At 40.0% G+C, this 22,607-nt stretch overlaps 1 pseudogene across 2 annotated transcripts in view; it reads left to right on the plus strand.

Annotated features, from left to right (window-relative positions):
• Positions 1-17,095, plus strand: part of LOC150076495 (G protein-activated inward rectifier potassium channel 3 pseudogene) — a 35,516-nt pseudogene extending 18,421 nt beyond the window's left edge. The window contains exon 3 of one of the 2 annotated variants that reach the window (XR_016547845.1): positions 16,995-17,095. The product of XR_016547845.1 is annotated as a G protein-activated inward rectifier potassium channel 3 pseudogene, transcript variant X2 (transcript). Of the gene's footprint in view, positions 1-11,862; positions 12,299-16,994 lie in introns of those variants that run through there. The other variant, XR_016547844.1, reaches the window with a different exon arrangement.
• Positions 17,096-22,607: the final 5,512 nt, after the last annotated feature.

Here is a 22,607-nt window from a genome sequence, read left to right on the forward strand (position 1 = left end):
GAGCTGAAATCAGATTTCAGCGATACCAAGCAATACTGTACTGGATGACGCTTGTTTTTTTTAAAGTTAGGGTGGATAACCAACGTGATGGTTTCGTACTAGTGGTTCTGCCATACTGTTTATCAGATGCTTCAAATGCAGAGGCACATATTCAATGAATGTAAGGACCACATACACTGCCCTACCATTAATATCCAGACACCTGACTTTAGACAAAAAAAGATCTTTTATTGTGTCATTTAATAGTTTGTGCTGAAGCCTTTTGCGTTTATGTAGGCCTTCAATCTTCGCGGCATACTCTCAATCAACTTTTTATAAATGTCAGGTGATATGTTCGTCCACTCGGCCTTTAACGCAGCCATCAGTTCTGCCTTGTTCTTTGGGTGATCTCAACGTGCACGTACCCGACGATCCAATACATCCTAAAGATACTGGATAAAGTTCCGATCAGTACTCTGAACTGACCAATCCAACTTTTCCAACCTCATATCCTCAAACCACTCTGTTACGCAAGCAGTATGGCATGGCGCGTTGTCTTGCTGATACAGGTATGGGCCTTCCCTGAAGAATTGCTATAATGTTGAAAGTGCATAATTGTCCAGGCTGTCCTGGTACTGCACAGCATTCATGGTTTTGTCGATAACGACTAATGGGCCCAAGCCAAACCATGAAAGGAGCTCCATATCATGACACTGCCTCCACCAGACTTCATTGTTGGGAGAATACAATCAGGAAGGAACTGTTCCCCTGGCATTCGCCACACCCAGGAACGGCCATCAGACTGATAGGGTGCGAACCTCGACTCGTCTGTCCATAGGAGTGTTTTCCACTGCTCTACAGTCCAGAATTCGCGCCCTTACATGTTAATTGGCGTCTAGCATTTGTTGATGTGATCAATTCTGTTGAACTGTTGAGGTAATTCTGTTGAACTTGTCATCTTGCATGCCCACTTTTGCAATTGTCTGCTCGAAGCCCAGTGTGCATATGTATAGCAGGTTCTGTGACGTATTGCATGCATAAGACCTGTTTCCCCACCCATGGAGGGGTGTCCCGATATTAATGGTAGGGCAGTGTAGAACACATGCACTTGAACAACTGTAGAAATTCATGTTCTCTCATTGCTGAAGGAATAATGACTTTTTACAGTATCAGAGAGCCTGCAGCAACCAAAAGATTCCACGCCGTTTCTTTAATTATAAATCGCCAATAAACAGTGCTTAGGAAGTCGCTCTCGTAATCTGAATTTTTTCGTTTGTATTGGTGACTGCACAGTACTAGTGTTTGTATTAATATTAGTAATGGAAAGTGATACAAGTAAAAAAGCATATAAAGCATCAGCCAAAAATCAAATAAAAAAAATAAAAAAATCCGACATCCCCTGACCATCACCTCTAATAATTTGACTAGGTTTTTCCTTGAATTTATGCAAACTACCCACTTCCACAATAACACATGGCAGTTTGTTCCCTCAATCAACAACCCGCTGGTGAAGGCAAACTTTTGCACATCTATCCTACAACCATCCTTCCTCACTTTGCATTTAAGACCAATCAGAGAATAGCCTGAGCAAGAGTAAGAACGCCATTAGCATTGGTTTGATCAACCTATTCAAAAACTTAAAAACCACAATCAGATCACCTCTCAGGTGTGCCTAGTCTCCGGACTCTGCAATTTGCAGAATTAAATCCTTTCTTGGTAAGCTCACCTCTTTGTTCCCTTCACCAAATTTCTCGTTGCACTTTTCTCTGTATCCAGAGAAAAGTTCAGCTGTTCAGCAGCTCTACATCCTTCCTAAAATGAGGCCTCCAAACCTGCTTGCAACACTCAAGATGTGGCCTGACCATTGCCTTATACAGTGAATAACCACCTACTTATCCCTGCTAGCAAGAAAATTTCGGTATACCATTGACAAAACCCACAAGTTGTCCTGGTAGCCCATATGAATTGCTCTGAGAACTTCATATCTGACTGCACAATTACCCCACCCCCAGGTCTTTTTCATTTTCCACTACCCTGAGTCTCTTGCTACTCATCTGCAGTATTTTGAATTTGTCAATGTTAAACTTCAAATGCCATTTCTCAGCCGATCTGCCTAACTTTTTCAGATCCTGCTGCAGTACCATACTGTCATTCCTGTCATTAACCACCACCCTGCCGACCTCTGTATCACCTTCAAACTTGGATATTAAGGGTGATATTGCCTTCATCAATATCATTGATAAATAGAAAAAATAAAAATGGAGGCCGAATCTTGGAGGACTCTACTAATAATTTAGTCCACGAAATGCAGTGTCCATTTATAACCACTCTCTGTCTACTCCCACTCAACCATCCCTTTATCCAAAACATAATGTGCCCTTAATGCTACACTGCTCCAATTTATATAGCAGTCTTTCATGTGCAACAGTATCAAAAGCTTTCCTGAAATCCAAGTATATGTTACTGCATCACAGTAGACAAACAAGATCGCCCCTTAACAAATCCAGACTGTGACTCCAATACAATTGCATTCTTGTCTAGATGGTCTTGTATTACTCCTGTATTATGTCTTTAACCAGTGACTCTATTATTTTCTCTGGAACAAAAGTCAAGTTAACAGGTTTGTAATTACTCACATCACATTTTGATCATGGAAGCTACTAGACGTTTCATACCTATTAATAAATATTGTTCAAGGTTTAGGCCTAAATGGTTGTCAAATGAACTAATGAGACTCGTGGCAGAGAATGAAAATGCATGCGACGCATATAAATTATCAGGCGACACAGAAGCCTATGGCAGATATAAGCTAGTCTGTAATCAGGTCACAAAGGAGATTAGGCAAGCGAAGGCAGATTACGAGAAAGCTTTGGCAAAGGATGCTAAGAAAAACAGCGAGGATTTCTTATATAAACTCTAAAAGAAAGGGGATGAATCAGATTGCTCCACTTGATATCAATGGTTCGACTATTGATGATCCTGCTCAGAGAGCAAACAAACTGAATGAGAATTTTGCATCTGCATTCACACATGAGGAGTTATTAATGAAGAAAAATGCCAGAAGGTTATCAAATTGTAGCAGGGTGCTTAATGATTTTGTAATAACTGAGAGCAAAGTGGAAGAGAAATTGTTGAAGTTAAACATAAGAAAGGCACCTGGGGTGGATGGGATCTATCCAGTTTTATTATAGGAGGCGGCAAAGGAACTAAACAAACCCTTAGCAAACCCTTTCTCATAAATTATGAGAGCATCCTTGGATTCAGGGGAGGTCCCAACGGACTGGAGATGTGCAAATGTATCCCCAATTCACAAAGGGGGATCGAAGGGTGAAACGAGTAATTACAGACCATTTAGTTTAACTTCTGTTCCGGGTAAAATAATGGAGTTACTGGTTAAAGATGCATTGCAGGATCATCTAGACAAGACTGCAGCAATAATTGAGACACATCATAGTATCCAAATTTGATTGGATACTATGATGTGGTTACAAAGTAACTGGATGCAAAAAATTATTTTGATATCATATACTTGGATTTCAGGAAAGCTTTGGAAACTGTTGCACATGGAAGACTACTGTACAAATTGGAGCAGAATGGTATTAAGGGTAAGTTGCTACAATGGATAAAAGGATGGTTAAGTGGGAGAAGACAGAGGGTGGTAATAAATGGGTGCTGCTCTTCACAGACTAATGTTATTAATGGAGTTCCACAGGTTCGGTGTTGGGCCCATTGTTGTTTTGTATATTTATCAATGATATTGATGAAGGAATATCAGGCTTAGTGTTGAAGTTTGTAGATGATACACTGCTTGGCAGGGTTGTTAATGACAGTAATGGCAGTGTGCTACTGCAACAGGATCTAGAAATTTTGGGAAGATGGGCTGAGAAGTGGCAACTGAAGTTTAACATTGACAAATGCAAAGTATTGCATATGGGTAGAAGTAATCCCAGAGGAACGTACCAACTGCGTGGAACAGTACTATACTTAGGGTGGTAGGAAATGAAAAAGACCTGGGAGTAATTGTGCAATCAGATATGAAGCTTTCTGAGCAATGCAGACAGGCTGCAAGAGCTGGTCATGGGGTTTTGTCAATGATATACAGGAATTCTGCTAGTAGGGAAAAGGAGGTGATTATCCCTTTGTATACGGCAATGGTCAGGCCACGCCTTGAGTACCGCATACAGGTCTGGAGGCCTAATTTTAGGAAGGATGTAGATTTACTTGAGCGTGTACAGAGAAGGGCAACAAGATTGGTGAGGGAAATGAAGGGATCCTCTTACCAAGAGAGGCTTAAGTTCTGCAAATTGCAGTGGCTGGAGACTAGGCACCTGCAAGGTGATCTGATTGAGGCGTATAAGGCCTTGAATGGCTTGAGCACGCTGAATCCTGATGGGATTCTTCCACTTGCACAGATTACGAACCTAAGGAGGCATAAATTCGAATTGAAAAAAGACAGTTGTAGAATAGATGTCCGAAAATTCGACTTTTTTAGCCAGCGGGTGGTTAATTGCTGGAACAAACTTCCATCTATCGCTATAGAAGTTGATAGGTTAAATAAATTTAAGGAGGAACTGGACAGGCATTTAGAGGGAATGGTTGTGTGAATTTTTTTTTTTTTGGCTGATGTAAGCTGTACATAAGCTGATACACTTGCTTTCTTGCATCACATGCCTCTATTACTACGCCGGTGGTGCAAAGGACCAACACTATTTCTAATGGTTACAACCACAAAATTTTTACTTAAGGTACTCTTTACTGATGGGAGTAGATTCAGTCTCAGCAGCAATTCTGGACGTCATCTAATCTGATGAGAGATTGAAACACGACATCACCCGGCAAACATCACTGAAAACGATCGATATGGCGGTCAAGGTTTTCTCGTCTGGGGAGGCGTTATCTTGGATGGACGTACACAACTTCAGATACTGGAAGGCGGTACTGTAATCGGTGCACGCTACTGTATTGAGGTAATTATTCCCCATGTGCGTCTGTTTCGGGGTGCCATTGGCCCCGAGTTCGTCGTGTTTATGAATGATAACGCCACACCCGATCGCACTGCAGCTGTGATATGCTTTTGTAAAGTGAGGACATTGTTCGTATGGATTGGCCTGCCCGTTTCCCTCGACCTAAATCCCATCGAACACATATGGGACGCTCTGTAGAGACTCCTAGCAGTACGTTCACACCCACGAGAAAATGTTCACCAGCTGAAGGTGGCGCTGACAGAGGAATGGACGATGTTACCACAAGAACGTATCAACAACATTGTTCTAAGTATGGACAGGCGGTGCAAAGCCTGCATCGACATTAGGGGTGATCATACCTCCTACTGAGGACCACCTCTTCCCTTTGTAACCATCTTTGGCAGTGATGCATCTGTATCATGGCAGCCAGTGCTATGTTGCCATTTTTAATAAAGTCCCTTTGTACCGTTTTGTTCCGTTGTTGTGTCGGTGTTGTTTCCTTCATTTCTGTAGTTCACGAGGTTCCTTTGGCATGCTTTTCCCATATCCAGGCCACTCCTATGAGAAGCTACAGGTGAAAACCTGACTGGTCCTTAAATTTTGCACACCAGTGTACTATTACTATTACTTTCTGAATTGAGGATACATTCGCACATCTCCAGTCCATATGGACCTCCCCTGAATCCAAAGATACTCTCATAGTTTCTAAAAATTTTCTGTTTATTCTCCGGGACGACCACACGATGAAAGGAGTTCACAAGAATACAAGAAACAGTTATGGTTAAGAGTTTCCCTACCTCATTTGCTGCCTTCCATAATATCCCACCACCGCAGGCATCTTTGCTTATGTTTGGCTTCAATGGTTTCCCTTCCACTTTCCCTCTCATTTATCAGAAAATCAGCTACCTGTTAGGGTTCGATAAAAATAAATTTATATCATCCACTTCGCTAAAAATTCCTCATGCATGTATGCAGATGCAAAATACCCATTCCGTTTGTCAGCAACCTGATCGTTGTAGCAGAACACACGCAGAACAGAACACGTTTTAGGAACACACGCAGTTTACTATGTAAATTGCGTGTATTCTGTGGTCGATTGTCTGTTTGCTGGACGAAAAATACGGGTTTCGGGGGGGGGGGACCATATCACCCTCGCCTTAGACCGACTAACTCAGCACGCTGTGAAAAAGGCCCATAAAAACTCCTCACGTGATCAACGGGATTCGTACTCAGGTCTCTTCCACCCGGTGTGGGAGGACAGCGATTCTACTAACTGTGCTACCCACGACCTATCCATCAGCAACGTGAGCAGGATCATCAACACCAACGATATCAATTGGATCAATGTGATTCAACCCATTTCATCTAGTGTTAACATAAGCATAAAATTCTTCGCTGCTTTTCTTTGCGTTCTTCGCCAGACCCTGCTCGTAATCTGCCTCAGCTTGCCTAAGCTCCTTTGTAACTTGATTACAGATTGGTTTATATCTGCCATAGTCATGTGTATCACGTGATAATTTATACGCATCCCATGCATTTTTCTGCTCTCTCACAAGTCGCATTAGTTCGTCTGACATCCATATAGGTCTAAGCATGGAATGGTATTTCTTAGTTGGTATGAAAGCCTAGTAGCTTCTACTATTACTTCCCAAAATGCTTCTCATTTAGAATTTGCTGTTGGCAACCTCATCATCAGTTGGTCTCAGTGCTCAGAATTTAAAACCTATCTGAGACCACTGTAGTAACTGTTACGAAACCAAAAGCTCCTCCCTTCACCTTTACAGTAATTATGTCTTTAGGTAAAAAATAAAAAAATCAGTACACTGTGATCACTGCCACCGAGTGGGTCTTTTATCTAACGATTTTTAATACTGATGAGCAGATCAAGAATATGTTCCTCTTGTTGCCTCTCTTACATACTGCTCTATAAAACAGGCTTCGAATAAATGAAAAAAATTCTTCTTAGTGTGCGAGTGACCAATCCACAAGTTCCAGTCAATATCTGGAAAGATAAAGTCCCTCATTATAAGACATTCTGATTTATTGGCCCACTCTGTTTCTCTGGATATTTGCTTGTTATACCCATCACAGTCATTAGGTCTGTAATACACTCTTATTCTCATTTTCATTTTCCCAGTGCTTATGTCACCCCAAACTAGTTAAACATTGCACTGGCCACCCATGTCGAGTGGGTTCACTACCCTAGATTTAACATGCTTTTTAACTAAGAGCATAACCGCATCCCCTCTTGTTCTGTCTGTCCTTTCTGTACTCATTGCACTCGCCACATTCAAATTCTGTATTACTTATGTGTGAGTAGCACCAATGAAAGTATACATGCACCCAGGGTCGAGCCGTCCCGAGGGTGAAAGGGGTTCACTGCACGCGGTGACAACGTTCAAGGGGTGCCTGAAAACCTGAAACTCATACACATAAAAAGAAAATTTTAAAGGTGGACGCCAAATTTCAATTGGAACCCGGGAGCCACACCCTAGGAACGCCTCTGCAATCACCTGTTCTTACTCTTAGTCACAGCCGATATACTTATTTGTTCCATGATAACCCACAGCAGGGCTTGAAATCCCCGACAGCTTGCTTTCCAGGCTGCTGCATGTTCCAACGCAAGCAGTGCAAGGATCACTTTCATCTTTACCTGCGGCTCTAGTTAATCTATTAGTCTGTTTATCTCCCCAAGATAGCAGTTTTTTGCAGAATATTTGGATACAGAATACTTGAATATTCTGTATCCCATTCTTCAAAAACAGTCTAACCTATTAACAAGCAAAGACAATGCTGTGAAAATTCTACCCAGTCTATGCACAGTCTTTCCAGGGGTGAATTGATTAACAAGGATCTCAACATGTACCACTTCCGATCTTATTCCTATCTTGGTAGAATTTCAGATATTTTCAAATTTAATCCTAACTCACAACTTTTTTTCAACATTGCCCTGTACTAGTTAAGTGAGTCCTAAGATCTACTGTTAATATCATTAGACCAACTTGTACAACAATATCATCTTTCGTGCTCTTAAAATATGATATATGCTCTAAAACGTCATCTATTGTTGCTCCAGACAGATATGCCCTGATCCAGTTCCATCTATCCTTGCACAATATATTTCCCATTTCCCTGACAATAATTACCTCCTGCGGGATCATCGCATGCTGCTTTGGGAATTGCAGGCGCCTCCGTAGCCAGGTGGGAAGCAGCAGCAGTGCGTAGCACACGCTTCTTGATTAGACCGGGGTTCGAGCCCGTCACCACCAAATACGGAGAATGTGGAAAGGTCAGGGAATGACCACCGCATATCCCGGAGCAATATAGCCTTAGTTGCTAATGCTCCTAAAAACCAAATAAACAAAAACAAACAATTTGGGAATTGCCCCTGTGTTGCCTGATGCACAAGTGTGAGCTCTGGTGTTCAGTTGGGCCGATGAGAGCTTGATGGGCCTCCCATTTTAATGCCTTCGAGGGCATCAACCTTATTCTTCAAGCTCTCATAAACACCCATCACAACGCTGAGCTCGCTCCTTGCTTCGAACACACACACACACACACACACACACACACACACACACACACACACACACACACACACACACACACACACACACACACACACACACACACACACACACAGATAACCCCTTTGGCTGGATCATATTCCGTTTCAAATAGCTCTGCAAACATTGCAGAAACAGCACATTTTGTAGGAGCAGCGACAACAGTACCCCTCCCCTCTCCTCGAGCAACAGCACTCCCACCACTTTGAGCCTATTGCTTTGCTGCTCTAGTCTGAGACATGATTTCCGTTTAAATTCAATTTAATTTGAGAATGCTACCCTAAACTGTTACATGCTTTACGCTATCAAGTTTATGTTGTATGTATTATGATATACACCGATGAGCCAAAACATTATGACCACCTACCTAATATGATGTTGGTCCTCCATGTGCAGCCAAAACAGCTCGTACCCGGCGAGGCATGGACGCTACAAGATTTCTAAATGTGTCTTGTGGTCATCATCATCATCAGCCATTTTTAATCCACTGCAGGATGAAGGCCTCTCCAGCAACTATCCAGTTCCTTCTGTTTTGAGCACTGGCCATCCATTTACTACCCAAAAACTCATGAATTTCATCTATCCATCTCCGACTTTGTCTTCCAGGTTTTCTTCTAGCTCCTCTTGGATACCATTCTGTTATTTTCTTAGTCCATCTGTCATCATGTCTTCGAGCTATGTGTCCTGCCCAAGACCATTTTAGTTCTTTAGTTTTGATAAGAATGTCCTTTACTTGAGTTTGCTGCCTAATCCATGTGTTTCTCTTATTATCTAACCGTCTGATTCCCAATATAATTCGTTCCATTCTTCGCTGTGTAGTTCTCAGCTTCTCTTCCATTCTTTTGGTGAGTGCCCAAGTTTCACTTCCATAAGTCATGGTGGGGAGTATACATTGATTCATTATTTTACGTTTCAGACAAACTGGGATATTGCTCTTCAGTATGTGACTATATTTCCTGAATGCTATCCATCCAAAATTTATTCTTCTCTTGACTTCCAGCCATTTATCATTATTACAGCTAATAACTTGTCCCAGATAAGTATATGACTCCACCTTTTCAATTACTGCTCCTTCAATAATTATTTCCCTTTCCATGGCATACTTGTTCATCATTACTTTTGTTTTAGCCATATTCATCTTTAGTCCAAAATCCTTACTAACTGTGCATAACTGATTAAGATTTTCCTCTAATTCTTTGGGATCGTGGCTTATAACCACAATGTCATCTGCAAATCGTAAATGGTTTAGGCACTCTCCGTTCACATTGACTCCTTTCTGCGACCAGTCTAATCTTCTGAAAGCTTCCTCAAGGGCAGCAGTAAACAGCTTCGGAGATATTGTGTCTCCTTGTCGAACTCCTTTCTCAATTTTAAATTTGCTACTGTCTTTGTCTAGTCTAATAAAGGAGGTAGCACTCTCATATATTTTCTTCAAAATCATAATATATGGGGTATCTATGCCTTGTCTTTCCAGTGCCCGAAACATTGCCTTATGCTGTATGGAGTCAAATGCCTTTTCATAATCCACAAATGCCAGGCATAATGGTGTTTTATATTCATTTGCTTTCTCCATTAGCTGTGATATTACGTGAACAGGAGCGGATTAAGGTCGGTTGAGGCCCCGGGCGCAAAAGAAAATATTGGGCCCCTTAAAAAAAAGAGAGAGACAGGGAAAATAAAAATGCGTGTTAACCATTTTTTTAAATAAATAAAAAATATTATGTACTATTAATGTTTCATTTCCAATAAAATTTGAATATAAATATGTATAATATAATTAATAATAGCATAATAATAATCACAAAGTTTTGAACTAATAGTTGAACATATTAATTTAACTATTAGTTGAACTAATATATTCAACTAATTTGCGTGGGCCCTTCAGAAGTCGGGGCTCAGGGCGCGCGCCCGGTGCGCCCGCCGTTAAATCCGCTCTGTACATGAAGGTGATCCATAGTTGAGAATCCTGTCCTAAAGCCAGCTTGCTCTTTCGGTTGATTCTCATCAAGTATTCTTTCTAATCTGTTAGTAATGACTCTTGTGAACAACTTGTAGATGTGGGATAACAAGCTAATTGGTCTATAATTTCCAATTTCTGATTTATCTCCTTTCTTATGCAGCAAAACTATGATTGCATTGTGGTATCTTGTATCAACTCGTAACCAACAGATCCTTTATCTCCTGTAAGGTCTGTGGTTGAGATGCCGCAGATCGGAGTTGCTGTTCCAACACAAACCACAGATGCTCGATAGGATTGATGTGTGGGGAATTTGGAGGCCAGGGAATACCTGGAAGTCTTCCTCATGTTCAGCGAACCAGTCTCGGTCAATCCGGGCGGTGTGGCATGGCGCATTGTCCTGCTGAAAGACGGTACCGTCAGAGGGGGAATACCGTTGCCATGAAAGGGTGTACCTGGTCAGCAATGATATTTAGATAGGTCGTAGATGTCAGAGTGCCCGGCACATGGATGACTGTACCCAGGATATCCCAGCAGAACATCGCCCCACCAGCTTGTTACGTCCCATAGTGCATCCAGGCGCCATCACTTCCCCAGGTAAACGATGCACACGTACTCGGCCGTCCATATAGTGCAACAGGAAACGTGATTCATCAGACCAGATGACCTTCTTCCAATCACTCAAGGTCCAGTTTCGATGCTCGCGTGCCCATTGTAATCACTGTCACCGGTGAACCGTAGTTAGTGCCCGTACTAACTACTAACTGTAGTTAGTACGGGCACTTGGAGCAGCATGCGGCTACGCAGCTCCATTTTCAGCAGGGTTCTATTTACTGTGTGTTGTGACATATTATCTCTCGTCACCAGCATTCTAATTACCGGCGAGTTGCACCACAGTCGCCCTTCTGTTGTCACGTACCATCTGGGAAAGCCTTCACGCACCTCGAGCATCGATGAGCCGTGGTCGTCCAACACCTCGCCGGCGGTTCGTGGGTTTCCCCTCCTCAGACCACTTTCGGTAGGTACTAACCGCGGCTGACCGTGAGCATCCCACCAGCCGCACCGTTTCGGATATGCTCTGACCCAGTCGTTTGGCCATTAGAATTGGGCCTTTGTCAAACTCGGTTAAGTCCGCTGCCTTCCCCATCTGAAAAACAAGAGTAACACTGATTAACGGAGCTTAGTATCAGGTGTTTTTTATACCCGACCCGCACCGTAGTTCTCCTGTAGTTGCTTCGATTTGCATAACGACTCGCTGGTCATAATGTTTTGGCTCATCGGTGTACTGTTACTTTTATAGTTTTGATTTAGCTATCTTGTGTTATCTCTGAGAATATAACTTGCAATATTAAAATTGTGTGACTACTTTTTTCATCAGTGTTTTTAACATTTTTAGGTTACAACTGCTAAGAGTAAAGAGAGAGAGTGTACAAATACATTGACTATATTAAGAAAGAAAATCAACGCTTGTGCTACCGTATTGAATGGCTACTTTAAGAAGTGGATCGTGAACTACTACTCTGAATAAACAGCAACTAGTGTTGGAATTGCCGTCTTATCTTACAAAATGTGTTTGTACAGTTATTATCAGTGGAGCACTTTGAACACGCTTAAAAAAGGCGAAATGTGATGGAAAAGCCTTTTTCCTCAAAGGCACCTTCTTAAACCGCAAGGCTGTTGTGGAATTTGAACGAAGTAAACAGGACAGAAGATCATCATCATGCGGTATCTCCAAAGAGTGCTATCAATATTTAGAAGAGACCACTCTATGAACTGAAATCAAAAAGCACAACAGGTTTTTCAACTACAAAATAATTAATAACCTACTTTACCCAAACACAATGTGCTACTTTTTATATAGTGCTAAACATATTTTCTCTAAAAAAATACTCATAGTAATACAGTGCCTCAGTAAATTTCATGTTTTTGCCTTGTTTTATGAATTCCTCACTTAACATAAACCCTGTTACTATATCAGTCCACGAATGCATTGAACATATTCAAAAATTCTCGATATCAATCTAACAAATTTGTTATTTTTAAGTCTCATATCATGTTCCGGAAATAATAATATCCACAAATTATTAAATACTATTTTCATGGCTAGTAATATACTGAACTGGTTTTTGCCATCTTTCCCAAGAGCTCTCTTCTAACTGCCCTCAGAATTTCTTCCAAGAACGTGAGTAACTGAGAAGCAGCTAAGTATTAGAAAAGAAAGGGCTGAATATCACTGGGCCGCAAATTTTCAATTCGGCCTAATAATAATAATAATAATAATATATTTAGGGCTTATAGCTTTAGCTACTTTGAAGAAAACAAATACAAAATCTATTGAAAAGAGAGAAAAAACTGTCATTCATACTTCATTATAACAAGTACGTGTAAAAATATGAAAAATATTTGCAATAAAAATATCACAGGAAAACGTTCAAGATTAAAAAAAAAAAAACATAAAATGAATTGATTCCTTTTGTAACTTTTTATTTAAAAAAAAAGACTCTAAGTACTCTTTCTTTAACTTCCGTTAAGTCTAGCAAGATTGCACACTTCTTCGGTTGTGATGTGCTCATACTTTATTCATTAAAAAAAAGCTGAAAACACGGACTGCTTTCAGGAAACATTTATGCCAAATGAACAATATTTTCGGTACAGTTCGAGAGAGCATGAAAAATCTGGGGTTTCTGAATTTCACCTCAAGGGATAAATAACCCATCATAACGGATCATCTAAGTGTGACAGTTCTGTTTTTCGTTATACAACCAAGGCAAAATTTATTCGAGAAATTCGTATAAAGAAAATCACATAAAATCTAAACTTATTGTATTATTTCTGATGAAAAGTTCAGATTTTAACACATCCAACTATTAAGAAATGATGGCTGTCTAACTTCAGACCACAAAGGTGCAACAGTATACTTTAACCGCTTATCCGGGCAACAGCACTAAAATCTCACATACACAAATTATATATTCGAAGTGATTATAAAGTTCTTGACGATTTTAAGCAGGAGTTATGTGATAAGTGGACTGATCATTGAGGGAATAACTTCTTCAAAGCACTCGTGGGTAGCACAGTTGATAGGATCGCCGTGCTCCCGGCATCGGGTGGAAAAGAGTCCTGTCAATGAGGTGAGGAATTTTTATGGGCCTTTTTCGAAACATGGCTGTTGGTCTCAGGCGAGGGTAGCGTGATTTTTTCTCCCCCGGAAACTCTGGCTTTTCGTCCATCAAACAGAAAATCGACCTCAGAACACACGCATTTTATACAAAATATACATGGGGCAATATGGCCTTAGTCCCTAATGCTCCTAAAACCCTACTACAACTACAACGACTTCTTCAAGCATATATATAAATCAGGGCCGATTTGTAGGTTATGCGGGCTGAAACCCCATGATAACTACTGGGGGAGGAACCCTATTCCCTTCGCCTGTAATTGGCTAACTAAAACCATGATTTGAGAGGACTTTGGAAATTCTTCCAGTAGTTCTCGACGGAAGTCGAACTTAGGCCCCTCCAAACGAACCGCAGACGGCGATGTTTCATGAGGACTAAGCCGCCACGGAGGACTTCTTCAAGCATAAGGCTATATTAACGAAATTAAAAGAAAAATATATCAGTAAGAATGTCACAAAATGTGCAGTGTAATAATCAAATCTGCATCCTTCAATGTGTATATGCAAATTTTCTTCAACACTATAAAGCGTCCGAGAAACATTCACCAGAGTCTCAGAATCCATCGCTGACCACCACGGCTCTTGCCTACATTTCATCCCTCTCATATTTCAATTACCCTAGTCTCATACCGAAAAATTGTTTTTGCAGCTGTTTCACTATTATAGGCACTGCCTCCTGGGTACATATATAGAAGTAGATTTTCGATTTCTTATCAGTCTTGAAGTAACATTTCTTAAGGAGATATAATAATAATTTTTTCCAATATGATATTTGCACACCAATAGGCATATATATGTACTTTTTAAAAATCTTTTTGAGATTTAAAAAGTAAAGAAAATGGGTAAATACTTTGACAACCGGAATCTTATCACTTATGTTTCCTGTATTTTTTATTCACTAAAAATGATCTCAAAATCAAACTCTTCTAGTTCTTCAAACATAACGCTCTAACATATCTTGTATGTACTTCTTTAAGCATGTATTTATCAAATAAAATGATAAGGAAGAAGGCTTAAGTAATTTTGTAATTCCGATAAAAGCATCATTTTGAAGAGCAGCTGTCTCATTTTGAAGTATCATTAACATCAGAAAACTTCAATGTACTTCATTGTTGGTCGCTGAGTATGTAAATTCCAAAAATAAATATACTTCTTTGGCATCTTAGTTAAAAAATGAGATCAACGTTAATGTTCTATGAACGCTCTCTCAGCCAGCACGGGGTATTCGATGCCCTAAATAAGAACCTCGGTCTCCATACTCTCGTCCACACTGCCTGCCCACTTTATGAGGAATGATAAGGAAATGTCCTTTGAAGTGGATTTATGCAATCTACGCAAATGAACACAAAGAGACCTCGATGTTTGGAGAGAACCAACTTGGCTTCTACTCTGTACAATCGCTACAGAAGAGAAGGTTCATTGGGTAACCTTGAACGGCCTGTTGTTTTCTTTCTGGTATTGGAGATTGCTGCTCGGATATAGGCTGTATTCACTTTCTTAAGAGGAATGGAATAACAGAAAGAACTTGAGTGGATCCTAACATAAACACCATCTACCAGGGTGACATGTTCACCGTAACCTAATCAGAGATGAACTGGAACGCAAATGAACACAAATGAACACAATATCTATTATTCAATAGATGAAAACCCTGAGTTCAAATCCCATCAAAACAGGAGGAACTTTCATGAGCTTTTTTCATCGGTGAAAAATGAGTCGATCTCTATGGGAAAGGTAAAGGAAGGGTTGCAATCCTTCATTTCCCGAGTTTCCGGGAAAGGAAGGATTGCCATCCTTCCTTTCCCGGAAACTCGGGTTTTTCATCCAGTAAAACGGATCATAAATTCTGTGCAGTTCACAGACAAATACACTAACGCGCCACATCTTAGTTGCCTCAACCCTCAGTTGAAGAACAGCTATCGGCAGTGGCGGACTGGTCAGGGTGTCAGCTTGCCCGATGGCAAGTGGGTCCCTCTTGCAATAACGTTAGACAATATGTTAAAAATGTTAATGTCAACAAGTAGCTTGAAAATATAACAGTTGTGGGTGGGTCCCCTTTGTCTCCTGTCAACCAATATTTTTAGATCCAGTCCGCCGCTGGCTATCGGCATAAAGAAAAACAGTAAACCTCGCAAGCCATACTTACTTTTCCTTAAGACAGCAAAGGAGGGTCTTTGCTTTCTTTCTTGAGAGAGAATAAAATTCATCTTTGCATTTTATGTTTCTTTTGTTACTGCATTTTAGGACTGCAGTTTTGGAACTGCATTTTAAAACCTTAACAATAGCACCTTTTAATAATAACCAATGAGTTTCAGAATAAGATGTTCGGTTATATTGTTGAATTAACAATTGCCACCTGTACAACTACTGATATTTTTATCTCCACTCAGAATATTATTAAAGAAAACTATTGCTTAGTGCAAAGAGAAGAAGCGACGTGAATCTGTTAACGCGAATTTTTTCTTTGCTTCTTTCTATGCTGCTTTATGTAGGCAGACAGGGGTGAGTTTTCCCTAATTTACTATGGCGTTTCCATACGTTATCAATCAACAATTGGTACAAAATTCCAAACTAACAAGTGTATTTGTTAAAAGTTGAAATATCCCCACAAAATAACGTGAGGTCTTGTCTTTGTTATACAATGTACTAAGATTTGGAAATCTAAAATTTTGTGCAATATCGAAACAACGTATTTTGCTGCCCTGTACAAACCACGAAACGCAGTACAATGAAGTATTGTGCAATTATATTGCAAATTTTAGTTTAATATTAGGAATCATCTCATTCTCAATTTTTGTCCCATTCTACACTGCTCGACAAAAATAACAGGAAAAAAATGTTCTTTATGAATATTTTATCGTGAACAGCGTTGCATAAGGCGAATATTTAATATAATGGGCATTTTGGCATTCAAATTCCTAGTATCCAATAGAAATCGACCAACCACCTTACAAGGGCCGCACATTATACCCGCCTATAAAAAGCTTGAATAATTTGCATAAAAACAACGGTTGCAATCACTTCAATCCCGTTTTTTTTTTTTTTTTTTTTTTTGGCTTGCTCAGTGGGATAGCCACATCTCCAGTACTCAGGATGGCAAGGCATCGTTTTTAGATGATTTCTCTTCGTGGCTGAGTTAGTCGGTCTCAAGCAAGGTTTTTTCGGTCTCATAGCAAGGTTTTTTCCACCAGAAACTGAGGTTTTTTCGTCCAGCAAAACAGGCAAATCGACCAGAGAACATACGCAATATACAGACAAAATACATATATGAGTATATATCAGAAATAATGGCTTGGGTGGCCCTAATATAATAATTTGATATTTTTTTTTTTTTTTTTTTTTTATGGAAGCAGCTTCAGGAGACTGGAACCATTACAGGAAGACTGGCCAAGGTCCGTTGACGGCTACGTCAACCAGAACAGACCGCTATCTGGCTCTAAGAGCAAGTCGGAACCCTACGATGTCCTGTCATCAATTGTCTCTTTTCACAAGTGAAAACATTTCCAACCGGACTGTGTTAATTACGCCAATTCAAGCGGAATCTACCCAAGGAAGCCAGTGGTTTCTATTCTATTAACCCCAAACCACCATAGAGCTTGTCGAAATTGGTGCCATGAAAATGTAACTTGGAGCCCTGACAAACGGGATACAGTTCTGTTCCCTGATGACCCTCGTTTTAGCCTACAAACTGATTCTAGACGTTATTTCATTTGGAGACAACGAGGAATGCGGTACCATCCCTCCGACATCAGAGAAAGCGGCACTTATGATGAACGCCGTGTTCTCGTGTGGGACGGAATAGTAATCATCGGCTGCAATCCTCTTCCTGTTTTTGATAGGGGTACCATAACTGCACAGAGGCACTGAGAACAGATCGAACCCTATGTGCGAATTTTTAGGGGTACGGTTGGCCGAGATTTTCATTTCATGCACGACAATGCCACTGCAAATAGAGCTGAAGCTGTGGAGGAAGATATCCAACAACTACCGTGGACAGCACGATCACAGACTTAAATCCGATTGAGCATGTGTGGGACGCGCTTGTGCGTCGCATTGCTCGTAAGCCAACTCCTCGGTCAGTTGGAGAGCTAAGATCTACGCTGGTGGAAGAATGGGATTTGTTGCCACAGAATCTTATAGACACCCTTATATTGAACATGGTTCACCTCTCTCCAGCCTGCTTAGCCGTTGGAAGGGATCATACGCTGTACTGATGTAATATGACCTTTTTTGGCAATTCTTATACAACACCTATAAATGCTCCTTATACCTTCCGAAGTTTCTCTCCTCATTTCATCGTTATTCTATAGTATATGATACACCACCATACCAATTTTTTTCCCACTTGATCGCAAGCTCCACGCGTTACACCACGTGTTCAACGTATTCTGTTAATTTTGTCCAGCAATGTATCTACGTATAAATGAATTTGTGTTATAGAAACATCAATATTTTTATTAATTTAATAAATGTCTTTTTGCAGAATGTTAATTTCTTCAGAAGAGTTATTATAGATGATACTGCCTACTAATCATTGTGAAACTAAAGTTCTACGCTACCTTACCGCCCAGAACCATACCAATTTCATGACACCAAGGAAAAGAAAAATGGCTGAAGATGAGTTTTTAACTTCTCTTGAATCGTTTTCCCAGGATTCATTATGTTCGGCTAATACACTCACAAAGCCCAAAAATGATTCCATTTCTGTTCTTAAACATGCCAAAAGTGTTTACCGCAAAATAGCAAACGAGGAGAAAGCTTTGTCAAGGTATAGTAAAGGTAGCAAATTTTCTGCAGTTAGTTCAAAAAGTAAAAATAATAATACCGAGAAATGCAAGAAGTATTCTCAGTCATTCAGTGATAATAATAATGAAATAAAATCTGTTCAATCATGTAAAAATTTGAAAGCCAAGTCAGGAACTGATACAAAATCTAATTTCGTTTGTACTTCCAGCAAGAGGGACTCTTGGAAACTAATCGCACCTAAGCTAATTGAAGCGGTCAGAAAAAATGCACGTCAGTTTTCTACTTCAGATAAAAAGAAAAACGCTGGCACAAATATAAAGCATTTCCAGTTGTCTAACTATGAAAAGAAAATCACATTAGACTTGAAGATCTCCTCACTAGAAACAATTGAAATTTCAAAGCAAAATACTTGCAACCCACGTGACCGTAAGGTATTACCACTCACCACTGTGTCCAAATCAAAATATTTCGAGAAAATTAATGATGACCTAAACACGGATAATTCTAGAGCCAAGAATATATATTGTCCAAATTCTTATGATGATGATGGTGATGATGACGTACCATTATGTAATGTTATCGATATTGTTCCTTATGGTGCCACAAAGCCACAAGTTCCTCCCTTCTCACCGCTTGAAGCTGCGAGTGGAACAGGTTTAAAACTTTTGAAGCCTGATAATAAAAAAAATTGGCGTTCAAATATTAAATCGATTAACGCTGAACTTTCGGAAGAGCGCCAAATGAAAAACGTCTTAAATAAGAAAGCAAGCCAATTTGATGTTTCAAAAAAAGCTACTGATAAGAAAAAATATCAAAGGAATTCTAAAGCAATGCTTCAAGACGACATTGATGCAATTACGGAAAAAAGTAGAGAAAATAAAGCCGATAAAAAAATATGGCCTTCAATATGCAAAGCAGTTAACTGTAAGCTTTCAGAAGAGAAACAAAATAAAAGCATTTTTACTAAGAAACCTTTGACTAAGCCTATTGTTTCTAGATATACACCCGATGGTACAGATCAATTGGTAAATGCTGGAACAATAACAGAAAAACAGGACAATGTGGAAAACGTGATTAAACGTAAGGAACATGCACATAAGAATTCGATACTCGTCCATAAATCAAAACCCTTAAAGAAAGTCCCCTCACTGCAAATAGAATCCTCTCGCAGTCCTGTTTTTCCGTATCGAGTCGAAAATAGACACGCTTTGGATTTAAATCCTTACTGCTCTACGAAATCGCCTACTTTGGATATGAAGAAATTGTCGTTGGATCCATTACTGCCGCCAAAGTTAAAATTTACCCAAAATAAAACTTACAAACAATTATTTTTGGAAGAGAAAAATAGACAGGGAGCTCTAGATCGAAAGCAACCCCAAACAGCCTCTAATGAAGCATTGGAATGTTTTTCAATAGAAAAAAAGACACCGACTAAAGTCAAATTTTTGCTAAATACTGGAAACACTGAACATGACTTCTCGAGGGTATCTACGACCACAAATAATTTGCGGGTTACGAAGAGAACGGGTTCGAACGGCCTATGTGATAGCAAAATCCTTGACCCAAGCAGAGAAAGTCTTAAAGTGAAGAAAATTAAAACGAATCCGAATATCGTTGCACTTAATAATATGAGTAATTATTCGATACGAAAGGGAGATGATCGCGACTGCAAGAACACTAACTCTCTGGATTCTACTGTTATTGACCACATGAAACCCATTTCTGGGGAAGCGTCCAAAAGTAAACAGATCTCTACTCATTCCCTAAATCTGAATTCGGACAAAAAATATCACAATTTACAACTAGGACAAATCATCAGTACTTCGGAAGACAACAGAGAACATCGAAAACACCATAGAACAGCAAGGCATTCGTGTCGACCAACAAGTAGCTCCGTGTTGGGAACAAGGGTAATGAAACATGGTAAAAAAGTGAAAAACGTTAACAATCTGTGAAAGAAAAACTAATAAAATTCTTGAAAAGAATCACAATTTTTTTATTATCGTGTTTAGTGTCCACCATAATCAGAAAACGTATAAATCAGCAACCAACATTATTTAGGCGAAGGAAAGCTTGTTCCAAAGTGTGCGTTAGCCTGATGTAAACTTGGCAACCCTTCTCTTGAAAATACCACTCACTCGATTCCAAACACCCGAGTTGAGAATACATGCGATGGCATAATTACTGCGCTACAAAGTTTGCAATGATTGGGATTATAAATTCTTGTGGGAAGTGGGTAACAGAATTTAATTACGCTTGAATATACTTGAATATACGAGGGCTGATCAAAAAAGTATTGGTTAAAATGAAGTAGTACTTAAAGAGATGGGAGTTTAATGCTCTTCAGAATACGGTGTCCAGGACTTCGAGACAAGAACGTACACAATTATTACTTCTTTCCGGTGTCGAAAGAACATCTCAAACCTAATTTTCAGGATCGCCAAAACCTTTAGGTAAGAGAAAAAAGTCACAAGGAGCTGTATCTGATGAGTGTGAAGGTTGGCTCACATTCCGAATAACTTTTTTTTTTTTTTGATTAAAATATGCTGCCCTTTCTGGGAGAAGTGAGCACATGCCTCACTGTCAAACTTCGGAGTCTGCGCGTGTAGCACAGTGGTATCGTCACCGTCCTCCCCACACCGGGTGGAAAAGGCCTGGGTTCGAATCCCGTCGATGACGCGAGGAACTTTAATGGGCTTTTTTCACTCCGTGGCTGAGTTAGTCGGTCTCAGGCGTAGATAGCAAGGTTTTTCTCCCTAGTAACTGGGTTTTTTCGTCCAGCAAAACAGGCAAATCGACCATAGAACATACGCAATTTACAGACACAAATACGGGTTAATGTATTTAATTACGGGCAACCCTAAAATAATAATTTGATTTGATTTGTCAAACTTCGGTTAAAATAGCTTGACACACACATTCCATACGAAAAGCTTACCTCTTCAACCATTTTACAAATAGTGGCATCGTATTTAGGGTAAGGCGCCACCGGTAATACCCATAACTGCGCAGCCATTTTGCAAATACTCAATTGTGTTATTTTGCATATTACGCAATTTAGCTATCAATTCATCGTTTCTATTGGTTCAAGGTCGGAGAGTACAGAACAACGCGCATTATTCTGTACTCTCCGTCAAGGTTAAGAATGATGCATTACAAAAGAGTGTAATGCTCCCATCTGGTGAGTATGGGCTTGGCAAACCCAGGATCCTGAGCTGGATATCATCTCTCTCAGGGTAACTCAGGAATTTTTTTTTTTTTTTTTTTGCTGGTGCAGCATAAACCTCAGGCTTCCTTGTACCATACGGCCTGCCTAGATATGCAGAACATATCAGGCAACGTTCATCGAAATAGTGCTCCGGTATATTGGGGATATACACCCCATCTCTAAACGTCTTGATCAGTCCTAGTACTACAGCCATTATCAGGATTGATATCAGCCATTATACGCTGCAGGATGGAAGCTTCCTCAACAATCCATGTTGAAGGAAATGGACCATAATCTGCCACGCTGGGTTCAGTGCCGGTTGGCAGATCGACCTTATTTAGCAGTCAGGGGCTTGAACCCCGGTCTACTCAAGGAGCGTGTGCTACTGCACTACCGCTACTGACCACTCGACTACGGAGGCCTCGTTTTACAGGTGCTCTCATAAGTAGTGCCGTTTTAACACTTTTCCAAACATTGTTTTTTTTTATACATGTATCTGTGAAAATCGCATGCAATATTTTTATGTTATAAGTGACTTCTTGTAGGTATCGACATTTCGAAAGAAAAATTATATTACAAAAAAAGTATAAAATAACTGTAATCGAGAGAATTTAAAATCAAACAAGTGTTAAAAATATACATGATGAAATTTAAAAACACAAATAAATGCGAGGTAGAAGCCAAACCTTTCCGGAATGGACGCGTGGAGCACCAACCAAATGTAGGACAGTAGTGAGCCGTTAAATGCCGCTGAACTAATTCATTGAGTTAGTTCTGAGTGTGTCTTGCGATTTTTGCAGTCGAGTAAGATAGCGGATATCAAGGAACAGTGAATTTGCATCAGATTTTGTCATAAACTTGGGAAAACAGCTTGAGCGACTTACAAAATTGTTAAACAGGCGTTTGATGATGATGTTTTTGTTGTAATAGGCTTTAGGAGCATCAGCGACTAAGGCCACATTGCTATATGTATATTGTCTTTAAATTGAGTGCATTTTGAGGTCGATTT

This window comes from Mastigoproctus giganteus, chromosome 13 (assembly GCF_048544385.1).
Source record: "Mastigoproctus giganteus isolate SK-2022 chromosome 13, ASM4854438v1, whole genome shotgun sequence".
Taxonomy (NCBI): domain Eukaryota; kingdom Metazoa; phylum Arthropoda; class Arachnida; order Uropygi; family Thelyphonidae; genus Mastigoproctus; species Mastigoproctus giganteus.